Source organism: Protopterus annectens, chromosome 1.part0 (genome assembly GCF_019279795.1).
Source record: "Protopterus annectens isolate FY-2018-M chromosome 1.part0, PAN1.0, whole genome shotgun sequence".
Classification (NCBI taxonomy): Eukaryota; Metazoa; Chordata; order Ceratodontiformes; family Protopteridae; genus Protopterus; species Protopterus annectens.
Window position 1 is genome coordinate 678,649,358 of NC_056725.1, and position 13,577 is coordinate 678,662,934.

Below are 13,577 nucleotides of genomic sequence, written 5' to 3' on the forward strand. Positions count from 1 at the left end.
AAGTTAGAGGGCCTTTCCCCCTGTGTGTGTGTGACTGTTAACTTTTTTTTTTTTTTTTTTTTTTTTTTAACTTTTTCTCTTTCTCACTTTATTATAGTAGTTATTACCTTTAGTATTGTTAATCTAACTTGTCTTTCGATTCTAGAAATGTCAAAAGATAAGGATAGGGTGCATAAGGATCATCACCCTTCGGGGTTTGTGTGATAGGTGTGCGCAGAAAATGTCTCTTACAGACAGCCACACCAGTTGCGTGTATTGCCTTGGTGAAGCCCATTTGCAGGATCCCTGCATGTTTTGTCACACATTTATTTTATTTATTTTAATTATTTGATTTGATTTTACATTTGTTAACCGGGATAGCCCAACTGGATACATGTCCATTTTCAGTGGAGGCCCGGGGAGAAAAGCTCCAAAGAGACAATTTACAAGACATACAGATAACGCTTAAAAACATATTTCAACTAGGTCCACTAAAAGTATCTAGTTGAGAACACTTAAGTGTTATGCCATAGACAGATACAGTGATCAATAGATTTATAAATAACAATAAATTATGCAAACTATCCCAAAAAATAACCTCATGCATTTGTTGTGGTGTACTAAGCTTATGCAGGTGAATCAAGAGGCCATGTATTAAGGCAAGAGTTGCATTAGTATAGGAGTGGGACTGGAGTTAGTCTGGTGTGGAGCAGGGACATAGCCATCTGTTGTTTAGACTTTGACTTTTGATATACGTTTTAAATTTCGGTAGGGAAGATTCCAGGGTTATAGATGCAGGCAGGGAGTTCCAGATTTTGGACATATAAGAAGAGTAGAGGGAGTCACCAGCATGGTTGTGGGTTCTAGTAACTATTAACAGTAACTTGTCTGTGGAGCGGAGTTGCCTAGGACAGGAGTATTGCTCGATTATGTTACTTAATGAAGGTGTTATATATGGCTGGGTGAGCAGCTTGTGAGTGAAGATCAGTTGATTATGGATTAGTAAATTTGGCAGTTGAAGCCAGCCCAAATGTTTTAGGTTATGACAGTGATGGGTTCTGAAGGAGCTGTTGTTAGCAAATTTGGCTATCTGATTGTAGCAGGTGGTCATTTTGCTGGTTTCTGTTTTGGATAGATTGGGCAAGATTGGTGATGAACCAAACAAGTAAAACCAATAACAGTAGATAAATCCAATGGCAACAGGACCCGGAGCCAAAAGTACTGTTGAAAATCCAAGTATTTAATGTAAGCAGATACAACACGAGTACAAATAATCACATAAAATCCAAGCGCTTTCACCGGTCACTACCAGGCTTTTTCAAGGAATGAATTCTTATGAGGTCATGCCTTCCCATTAAATAACAACTTGTAAGGTCACATGACCTATAATTAATTGTAAATGAGTCTGATTTGTAAATATCAATAAATATGTAGCCTCTACAAAACATGTTAAAAAATGAACAATGATAATAAAATTACATAAAACTTAATAATATAATAACCATGTAAATAATAAAATTCATTATCATATTAACATTGTACATGTTCCTTTACCTTGTATATCAAAATAATTCTCCATGGAATGGTTAGGAAATATGTAATATTTCCATAAAATATTTAAAATTTTTTTTACATAGGATAAAATAATTTATATCCAATGATTTTGAACCTAACAAAATTGTAGAATATGGGATCATGGTTAACAAAATTTGTTATACATTGTAAACAATAATACCCATAATAAATCATACTTCAAAGCCTAGCTTTCCTTAACTTCAAAACACACCCAATATTTATACTATCATTTAACCCTGGGGATCTGGTTGAATCCAGCCTAAGTTGCCAATAGAGCTCTCGGTATTCCAATTGGGTCTCCCAACTACCACCCCTTAAATCAGGTATTACTTGCTCCAAAACCATAAATTTCAAATTCATATTACTGCAAGATTGCGAATGTTTATAAAAGGCATTATTTTCCTTACATCTAGAAACATCATAAAGATGTTCATAAACCCTTCTTCTTAAGGGTCTCTCAGTTTTGCCAACATAAAAAACTAAAGCAGTGCATGCAGATACCCAGGTATACTACCCCCTTATCTCCACAATTATAATAATCCATAAATCTAAATGTAAATTTCCTAGCGGGGAGGTAAAATGTACCCTGGTTCATCATTGCATTACACTGCTTACAACTGCCACACTTGTACGTACCTAACTTTGTCTTGTTTGTTTCCAAATTTTGTTTCCTTTCAAAAACTTCTTTTAAATTAGTACCTCTTTTTCTTATAAACTGGGGGTCCTTCGTGACCAAGTATGGGTCAGTATTTGAAAATAATATATTCTACTTCATATGGGTTAACTGAAAAAGTGTGAATAAAATTATTTCTAACTTCAGGACATGCCATCTGATCATTCTTATCAATATTATGAGCAGCTCCTAACAAAGGCGGATACTTTGATTCCCTGTTATTTGATACTTCATGAATCATGGCATCAGTCAAATGTAAGGGATAACCTTTCTCCAAAAACAAATCTTTAAGAATATGTGTCTCATTGACAAAACTTTCAAGAGAACTGGACATTCTAGATGCTCTAATAAGCTGTCCTTTAATAATGCCCTTTTTTTTGGTAAAAAGGATGCCCACTATTAAAATGTAAATATGAATTAGAAAACGTGGACTTCCTAAATATCCTTGAGTGAAATTTTAAATTGGTGTAATCCTTGGTTAGAGTAATATCCAAATAATTTAATTTGTCTTTATTAATTACATGGGTAAAATTTAAAAAGTTTGTGCTGGTATTAATGTAATTTATAAAACTTTTAAACTCCTCTTCCATACTATTCCATAATAAACACATGTCATCCAGGTGTCTTCTGTAGTATTTTATGTAATTCATCCATGGACTGGAAAAGACATATTTTTGTTCCCAGTAGTATAATACCGTATTAGCATAAATTGTGGTACATGGGGTCCCCATTGCGACCCCTTTCCTTTGTTGGTAGAATTCACCATTAAAGAAAATAAAATTATTGTCTAATACTACTTCCACCTACATCCTCCAAACATGTATATACCATCACCACAGCTGCACGTACACCAGTAAGAGAGAACTCTCCCTGAAGAAACAAATCATTACTAACACACACTAAGAAACTTCTCTGGCAGTGATTTCCTATGGAAAACAAAGATCATGAAGCTGAAGTGATTAGGACCTCATCAAATTTGTCTCTGAGCATTAGGGTAGCCCTTCCTAATTACCATCTTTCTTTTGCTCAGTAAAACAAGGAATTTGAGAGGGTTGTTTCTTACTCAAAGCTACAGTCTCATTTGTTTTAAGGTTTCAGTCATATAACATTTTCACGCTTAGTTGCAGGATATGATGCTTTGCATAAGGTACGTAACTCAAAAATTATCTTTACTTAAAAAAAAAAATCTTCCTTTTCAGCACTAATTGCAAAAATATTAATAAACTTTATGATTATTAGTAAAAGGAGGGTAACGTTTAGAAGTGTTGGGACTGTCTAGGCAGTGTCACGAAGCATGCAGACTGAATGGCTGAAAAATGGACTTACATATACTAAGCCCAAGATGGACATTTCACAGAATATTCCCTTTTCTGTGATCTCAGAGTTGGTATATATAACTTTGGGGGATGTGGAAGGGAGGCTTGCCCCCCCCCTGCAAAAAAAAGTAGTTTAAAGGAGAAGAGAGATCTTTGCTCTTTTCCAGGCTTTTATCTTTTTTTCCCAGCATGTTGGCAGTCTGCATTTTGAGTGCTGACATTTCAATAGAAAGCTAAAATGAGGTGTGATCAATATATTAAATGCCCATTGCTTTTCTCATCAAGATTAATTTTCACTGTCCATTTAAATTTTTTACTTATCTTGTTATGTCACTTCTGCTTGCTGCAACACTGAAATAAACAAAAGAGCCAGATCTCTGCAAATTAAATATAATACACACATGGAATTATTTTATGGAATTATTTCATTAAACATTCAGCTCTGAAAAGAAAAATGTCTAGTGTTTGTCTCTCAGGTGCTGAAAGCTGCTGTTCTGAGTAACAGTAAAGATGATTTTAAACTCTGTTATTGAGTAATGGGGTTTCAGGAAGAAGGGCTGTAGATCAATCCACACAGCGGGCGCCTGGGTTCATGTCCCATTGCTGCCACTATAGTGCATCACTGGGAGGAAGGTTACACTCTTAAAGTGGTGCCCTCTGGATGAGGCCTTAAACCAATGCCCCATCCATTTGTGTTGGTGCTAACATTGTTAGATGTTACAAGCTGTAGGAGCTTGTTATTAAAAAAAATTGCAATAGCATAAATCTTAAAACACATAAGAATATGCGTGTATATATAAAAAGGCACATATTGGCAAAAGGGAAAACAATATATAAACAGAAAAAGTATCCATCCAAACCTACCTAAGCAAATTTCTTGAAGAAAAAAATTAGAAAAGGTAGACTATACTTCAGAAATATAGTTAATGCTCTCTGTGTATATATTCCCACTTTGCCGTAATACATCTTCTTCACCGCCTGTGTGACTGTCCAGTTGATTATTAATAAGAACATTTGAGCATTGCTGTAGTCATATTTATCATTACCAGTCCCGTGTTTATTCAGTTCCCCTTACTCTTGATGCATACTTCCCATAAGCCACAATACATTCTGTGAGGATATTTACAATTACTATGTATAAAAACTTTAATATAAAATCAAACAATATCCATCAACTTGACACCGTAAAAATGTGCTGCCATGTACCTCTATTCTATAATACCTTTCTGCTAAATATATTTCTCTCCAAAATGCATAGTCCATGTTAGTGTTTACTTACAGTTTGTTTATCCCATATAACTGTCTGAATATTCTTGTCATATACATCACTTTCTAGTTGCAGAAGCAAAGATTTACACACACACACACACACACACACACACACACACACACACACACACACACACACACACACACACACACACATATCCACTCATATGCTTTAGCTTCAAATTTCTCACCTTACCTAGTGCTTTCTCTTTACTTTTACCTAAGTAAATGTTTCTATCCCTTTCCAAGCTGTCTACATAAATCTGATTACATCTATCATCTTATCAAAAAGGTTTTATTCAAAGATGATTTATCTTCTTTGTAGACCGTCCTGTAAAAATACTTTTGGTCAGGACTGAAACTTCAAATGGGCTTCTTTAACAAAAAAAATATATGTGGGGTGAAACACACACATACCTTCAGGATTTTGCACCCATAACTAATATAATCCTCTTTAATGCCTTAATCTTTTAATACAAACTCTGCAACACAGTAAAGTCAAAACTAATTGCTGGTAAAACAAAACACTTTTATTTCCCAACAGTACACTTACCGTGGCTACCATAAAGAGCTGTGGCACAGGATAACCAATTATGTAAACCTGGCAAGACACATCAGCCCAACTCATTCCAATCTCCCAACCAATGAGAAGTACTAACACAGCCTCAGTTACTCCACCTCTTCCATCATCAAACACAACAACCCCCCCCCACACACACACACACACACACACACACAGACCAGCATACATCTCTCCAGTATCCTTACTATAGTCATGTGGAAACTCTTTAACAACTTAATAATTAATGTCCTGTCTATCCATAGATGACTTCTGACGTACCTGAAGTTAGCTGCTGATACAGTATACCAAACAAGCTCAATTGAATGTCTGGTATAGAGAGCTACATTCAGAAACTCTGGAAATCTTCAAATGCAGCTCCTCCCTCAGGTGAAGCAAATACTATTAACTTATTCATAGTATATAAAAATACATACACAGACTAAATCACCCAAATGAGCACAATTTCTTCCTAATCTCCCAACAGAAATCTTGCCTAGCCTATGGGACTAAAACAGCTGTAATTATTTTCTTAAACCATCAAATGTCCAAACTTGATTTTAGAGACTACATAGACACTGTTTTTCCAGATGTATCAAAGAGCTTGGTGCTGTCTGTCTTGCAGCTTTCTTCACAGACTCTACACTGTAACCTATCTTCCACCTCTTGAAATTGTTCATTAGCTAGTGATAAAAAAGAATCAGTACTATGGGCAGACCAGATTTCCCCACCTTTATCACTAACTCAAAATGTACTCCAAGCATTAATAATAAAATCAGTGACCCTCATTTTAGTGCCTCAAAAACTATTCTCATACCTAAAGTTAATTCTGATGTCCAAAATCCAGATAATTATAGACCAATTTCATTAATAAATGTGGATATGAACATTTTGACCTGTATTCTAGCTAGTAGATTAAAAAAAATAATGAATCAAATAATATCTAATGAGCAAGGCGGCTTTATAACTACTAGACAAACTAGTGATAATACACTAACACTTCATACATTGATTGCTTATGCTAAACAGAAAAATTTAAAGATTTATGCGCTCATAATTGATGCACAGAAGGCTTTTGATAGGGTTAATATAAATTTTTTATTTGATATTTTACCATATTTTAATATACCTCAAGAATTTGTTCTAATGTTAAAAATGTTATACAATAATCCTTATACAACTCTATACATAAATAAAATTTTCTCTAAAAGAATACAGATCAAAAATGGAACCCGTCAGGGTTGTCCTTTGTCCCCTTTACTATTCAATATATATCTAGAACCCTTATTCTTATATATTAAACAGAATGTATATCATAATGCCCCAATACTTTTTGGAACTAAAATATCAATGGCGGCTTTTGCGGATGATTTCAATATATACTGTACAACTCCAATTTCAGACACTAAAAAGTTATTAAAAGCAGTAGATGACTTTGCAGGAATATCTAACTACAAAATTAATCTTAAAAAAACGAATATATTCCCTTTAAGAACTCCCAAACCTTTTTCGCTTTTACCATTGGTGGGACAGGTAAAGTTTAAAGATAATATTATAGATACTTGGGTATTATCTTTTCCACAGATGATAAAGGTTTTTTATACTATTAATATTAAAATGGTTTGGGATCAAATAATGACTGATTTTAAGAGATGGAATCATTTAAGATTACCAGTATTAGCGAAAGTTTCAGTTATTAAAATGAATATATTACCCAGATTATTATATATTTTTAGATCTGCTCAAGTGTTAATTTCTAAGAAATTTTTTAAACAAATTCATAAAGAGTCGGCTAAATTTATTTGGGAACCAAGGAAAACTAGGATATCATATGATAAATTAATGACCCCAAAAAATAGAGGGGGATTGGACTTACCAAATTTTGAAACCTACTATTTAATAATAAACTCTAACAGACTCTTAAGAATTGCTAATTATGATGCATTTAGTACTAAGTGGTCACCAGCATGGGTAATTTTGAATTATAAACATATTTTGAATTTGAATATTAATCCTAAAGCACTACCCTTTCTAGGAAAAGACAAGTTGAAATTATATGCGATAATGGATCACATTAAATTATATACAACATCAATACAAAATTTATTTCAATCATTAGATCTTACTCAGCATATGATGGTCTTTCAACCTTTTCATAGTAATCCCAACTTGAGACTAAATAATCAATTAATAGATCTTAAAAATTTCCCATTAATAGTTAATTTAACTTTACTTGACATCTACTCATATCTCAAATATTCAGCTAATGAAATAAGACAAGAATTGAATCTACCTAAAGCTTATCTAGTTATATTGAGACAAATTAAGGAACTCTCTATAAGTTACTTTAAGAATTTCAAACCCAGAGATGAGGATTTAACAAAATGCTCAAACTTATGGCAAACTCTTCAACAAGATGTTAAATTTATAACCGCTGCAAATAAATTAATAAAAAGAGTTCAAATTTCAGGATAAAGTTCTTTTGTTGAAATATTGGAAAGATAAAATCCCATTGATAGAAGAAAATTAAATATTAAAAGCAATTAACTTAACAACAAAATCTATCTCTCTTCAAAAGTTGATGTATACTCAGCTTATGATATTGAATAATGCATATTATACACGCCTTAGCTTGCATAAATTCAATTCTAAAAAATCTCCAAATTGTCCATACTGTAAAGACCAACCTGCTGATCTTCTCCATATGTTCTGGAGCTGCAAATGCATTTATAAACTTTGGAACTCTTTAAAAATACAACTTCAAAAGATGGGATATCAAAGTTCAACACTTTCATGGGAATTTATGATTTTACATATCCCTCCAAAAGAACTTTCTAGATCACAAATCACTATATTTATTAATATCTTCTTATTAATGAAACTATATATAGCTACAGATTGGTTAAACCCATCTCAACCTTCATGGGATAACTTTAAGATTCTAGCAATGAGACATATATTAGCCCATAAATTACGTCTTCATGAGCATAATAAAAATATCAATAATCCGAAAATATGGGAACAAGTGTTTAATATTATATTGGCATAATACTTTGAACCTAAATGTATTCTGAGTTATGTATACATTTTAAGGAAACTTTTTAACAACAAATTGTTTATTACTTGAATCATTCTTAATCATTTTGATATCTTCTTGTATAAATTAATGTTACAGTTGGAAGCATTCATGTAAATATTGTATATATGTTATGGTGTTATTATTAGAAACATTATTTGGTATTTATCTTTAATTCTGTTTTTGCTTTAAGTTTGTATTGAAAATGATAAAACAATAAAGATTTATTATTGAAAAAAATGTACCCCAAGCATCATTTCTTGGCCCACTATTTTTCAACATCTTTGCTATTCAGAAGACATTTTTCTGTCTCCCATCCTCCCAAATTAATTTGGTAAGTAATTGTGTTATTTTCTACTCTTGTAAAACCCCTGCTGAAATCTCATCTAATCTCCAAGTAGGATTCACAAAGACTGGCTCTGGATTGAAGACACATCTTAATGTAGAGAAGACCCAGACCATGTTATCCTTTCTGGTGTCACTGCCTGAAGATCCTGTCTATCTTGCATGCTGATTTATAATTTGAGAACTACACCACTGCAGCTATCCTCCACACTAATCACAATCTAGGATTGCTTTCTTAAGCCATCAGTTCAAGACTCTGCATGCTCATTTAGTGACAGTTAGGAGTTTTGTCTTAGCTAGCCTTTCTTACAACTTGAGCATCCTCACCAACCTATGCACATCCTAAGTAGCAAATTAAAGCAAGTAAACAATAGAATCCCAAAGTTCATTTCAGACCACTCCACTGTAATACAGACCTGGATTCACTTAAAACTAGTAACAGGGCAAAAGACTGAGTCACAATCAGTAAACTTAAAATAGTCAAATGCATTCTTCATCACCTTGACAAATGTCCTTCGATAAAATTCTCCTCTGAAAGGTACATTTCAAACTTCTATCTAGTCAGCAACACCATACCTCATAAAGACCAACCCATATCTTAACTGCCATGGGGACTTCACATTTGTAACACTGTAAAATCTGTTTTGAATTGCACCTATAACACAAGCTTAATCTTAAACTGTGCTAACTACTTCTATTCTAAGCCATCAGTAATAAGTGCACTGTCTTTAATTATCATGACCTGTTCCACATCTCATCTAACACCCTTCTGTTTATAACAATTAAACAACCAGAATGTTCTGATGGGGAAAATATTTGTCTTTGTAAATATGGATCTTAATGTTCACTTGCCTGCATCTGTACAGCACTGACTATATGCAGTTTGACAGAAAAGTATGTATCTGTTCAAACCTGATAAGTAAAGTTTGTAAGACGTGCACCCTAAAGGAATATATGTCATTATATGTCATAAGCAGAAATATAAATATCAGGAATTGGAATTTCCTGTTAACATATCATTGTTGGGTGCATGGGGAATGTGATTTATATTACTCAGCCTGCTACCACTGTGACTTTCACTAGGATTAGCAGTTTAGAAAATGGATGGATGGATAGATGGCTGGCCGACTGGATGGGTGGATACATACAAAGATTGCCCCTGAGATTATATTATGTCTGTATACCAACTTCCTAATGAATGTCTGATGGTTTTGTGACTGACTCACAAAACAGAAATCACAAAACATCGCAAACATTCAAATGTGATGCATGTTTGAAAGCTACAGATCACATAGAGAACCATTTTTGTAACCCCTCCATGCATGCTGGGAGGGGTGGGCTGTGTCCCTACACCCCCTCTCACTATACTGTAGTTTCGACCTTTAGTGCCACATCCCCATGATCACATACTAATGTTTGACAACACCAAAGTTTCATTAGTTTAGTGATGTTAATCCTGCACCCCTTCATTTTATATCCCCATAATCACATACTGATTGACAATACCAAAGTTTATCATTATTTAGTGATGTTAAGCCTGCACCCTTTTATTCTGTATCCTTTTGCTTTACTATGTCTTTCTTTTTTCATTATATGTTTATTTTTATAAATGACTCCCTGTTAAGTCCATGTATTTGTTATACCAGCCCTGGTATATTTAGATCATTTTATGGCTTCTACTGCAGGCCTCTCTTCATTTTTGCTTTCCTTCTCTGGAAGGCCTCATTCTTGTCTGTCTATCTGAAGAGATGCTGTCGGAACTGTATAGAATGTTACAGGCAGTTCTGCATGGGGAGGGGGTGAGTTTCTCTCCATCTGTCCAGAATAATAACTGACTTATGTTTACTACAGGTGATGCAGCTTGTAGCACAAAACAGTGTTGCATCAGCTTTTTGCTGTAGTTTCTTGCTTTTCTTGCTTATATTTAAATAATAACCAAGCAAAAAAGGAGAATAAACTTGGTAAAAATATCACTGCACCACTGCGGCCCTGCTTTATTATTGTATTTTATTACTGAATTTTAATGGTATATTAAAACTGTTAAATTATATTGATTTTAGAGTGTTTTAAATATTTTAGAACATTTATACAATGTTTAAATAATTTTATTTATGGTTTTATGGTTATTTAGTTATTTAAGAAGGTGTTTTATTCACTAGGCTGATTGGACCTTAATATGTAATTAGTGCTGTTTGATTATTGAATGATTCATGATGATGTGACTATATATACACTCATTTACAACATAAAAGGATATGCATCTGATGAAGTTCTTTACGAAAACTCAGAGATTTTGGAGCGTTTATGTATGTATTTTGTGTATGTGCTCACCGTGTTTGCAATAAAGCCTCCTACTTTGGATCGGTTTAGCTTGGTGCTTCTGTTTACTGTTTATATTTAAGTAATCTCAAACAGTTTATTGTCATGTACTCGACACACACATGGGGGCGGCCATGGTGGTGCAGCGATTAGTGTTGCCGCCTCACAGCAAGAGGTTCTCCAGTTCAATTCTTGGCTGGGGTGCCTTCTGTGCAGAGTCTGCATGTCCTCCCTGTGGTTGCGTGGGTTTCCTCCGCGTGCTCCGGTTTCCTCCCACATCCCAAAGACATGCTGTAGGTGGATTGGACACTCTAAACTGGCCCTAGGTGTGAGTGTGTATGTGCATGTGTGTGCCTTCTGTGGAAGGTTGGGCACTGGGCTGGCAACTCGACACCATAAAACTCCACTGCCAATCATGAGCGGACAGGTGATCCACTGTGGCGACCCCTAACCAGGAAACGCCAAAAGTAGAAGAAGAAGAAGACTCGACACACAGGTGGTTGAGTCCTGCATTGCAAATGTTGTAATGTTAAAAACCGACATTACCAATTGTCCAACATTGCCCCCTTCTTGACCCATGGTAATGCTTGTTCCTGGGTCCCAAGCTATAGTGAGTTTCAGGGTTTGGTGTTTGTATCAGGTATACCAGAATTTGGCTTTCTGACTTTTTGCTGAATGGTTTTGAGCATTGGAGGACTTGACCATCTCTGTGTCGAGTACACAGTAGTAAACTTCTGATATACCTCCATTTTTCTGTCATTACTTGTTTCCCTGCATTTTTGAGATCTTTACCTGGGATGTTACTTTTTGTGAATGTTGATTTGTATTTCTTTATACAGAATTTAGGGTGACTTGTTTCATATCCTTCATCGAACCTCACCATGTTTTTTATTGTTTTTTCACTCCATGCATATGTTATTTTTGTCACCCCCCCCCAAAAAAAAAAAAAAAAAAAAACGTTTCTTCTTAGTATACTGCAGTGTCACTTATTAGGACAGTAAATTAAAGTCTAGATTCAAAAATGTCTGTTGAGTTACTCAGTAATAACCATTTTTTATTTCAAGTGGACTCCCATTTACTGTTATCTTCTCTGTCCAGTTATCTGTTCAGTGTTTATTTTGCCACAGTAAAGGCTGATGGAAGTAAGTCTAATGTCTTCATCTTACTTTTGTTTAGTCCCATGCTGAATGTCTTGCTAAAACTAAATTAGCCCATACTTGTATTTACCTAGTCAGAGCTCCCTATGCACTTATCTAACCTACTTTTCCAGTTGTCAGTTTGTGCTACCTTGGGTTCTAAGTCTCACTGCCTCTGGGTTCTCAATATTTTCTTAGAAATATTTCTACCATTTTGTGTTTCACCAAAGGCATACTGACTGAGATATTTTCCAGCTTTGGGGAGCCTCACTTTGTCCCTTCAGCTCATCATGTTTGTTTTCCTCCTTCCTCAATTAAATAAATGAGAATTTATGGCTGTAGGTAGCACACCCTTCACCAAGAATTCAAGAGTGAATTCCGTCAGGCCCCACTGCCTTGTATACCTTAAGTTGTTGATTCTTTCAGAACCCTTTTTTCTGAGAAGGATCTGGGATTAACCTCTTATCCTGAGTACTTCTTATGACTGGGTTTTACAAATCACTCTTTTATATTCTAAATATTGCCTGTATATCTGTAACCATGTCTTCTGGTGTGCTTGTCTTCTAACGCAACACTGCTTTCCTTTGTTTCTATGTGCGGAATGCTCCACCATCTTACTAAATTCCATTATATCTACTCTTGTCTTTGTTTGCTGCCTTGTACATCTGCAGAAACATTTGTTGTTCCACTTTTGAATGGATTTGTTAGCTCTTTCTTAGTATGAGTCTTCAGTGTTTTGACTCGCTTGTATGCGTCATCCTCTTTAATCGATCTTATTCTGTCTCTTGCCTCATCTTTGAATTTTCATGCTTCCCAAACAACACACTGTTTGAACATCTGATGTCACCTTAGCTACGCACAGGTGTGACTGGTTTTGTTACTTTTCATTTTTCATTTTTGCTTCTAATTAAGAGTTGCCATATCTGACGTAGCAGTTTTGGCCATTTACTAGAACTTTCTGAGGTAACAATCAACTGTCTGATATTGTACTCATTTGAAGTCTAAAACACTTACTTTTAATTCTTCTTAGTTCATTTATTAATGCAGTTATTTGGTGATCATTTAGTCTTATTCTAGCACCACATTGAGAACACTACATGTAAGAGCACTTTATCTTTCTTTTTCTGTCTGTCTGAATCTCCATCTGTCTTTTTGTCTCTCTCTGATGGATTCTGACAAGTCGGAATCATATTCCATATAGACCTGTAGAAAAGATGACTGCCTTTTATACGAATATAGCCAGTGTACAGCAGTTTGCATTAAGCACATTTACATACTCCATCAGTGGTATCTGTCATCTTTTTCTGATGTCCTGAGGACATTTCCTTCC

General features: G+C 34.7%; 1 protein-coding gene across 1 annotated transcript in view; it reads left to right on the forward strand.

Moving 5' to 3' along the window:
- LOC122794026 (ryanodine receptor 1-like) overlaps positions 1–13,577 on the forward strand; it is a 2,146,276-nt gene that overhangs the window by 1,016,735 nt on the left and 1,115,964 nt on the right.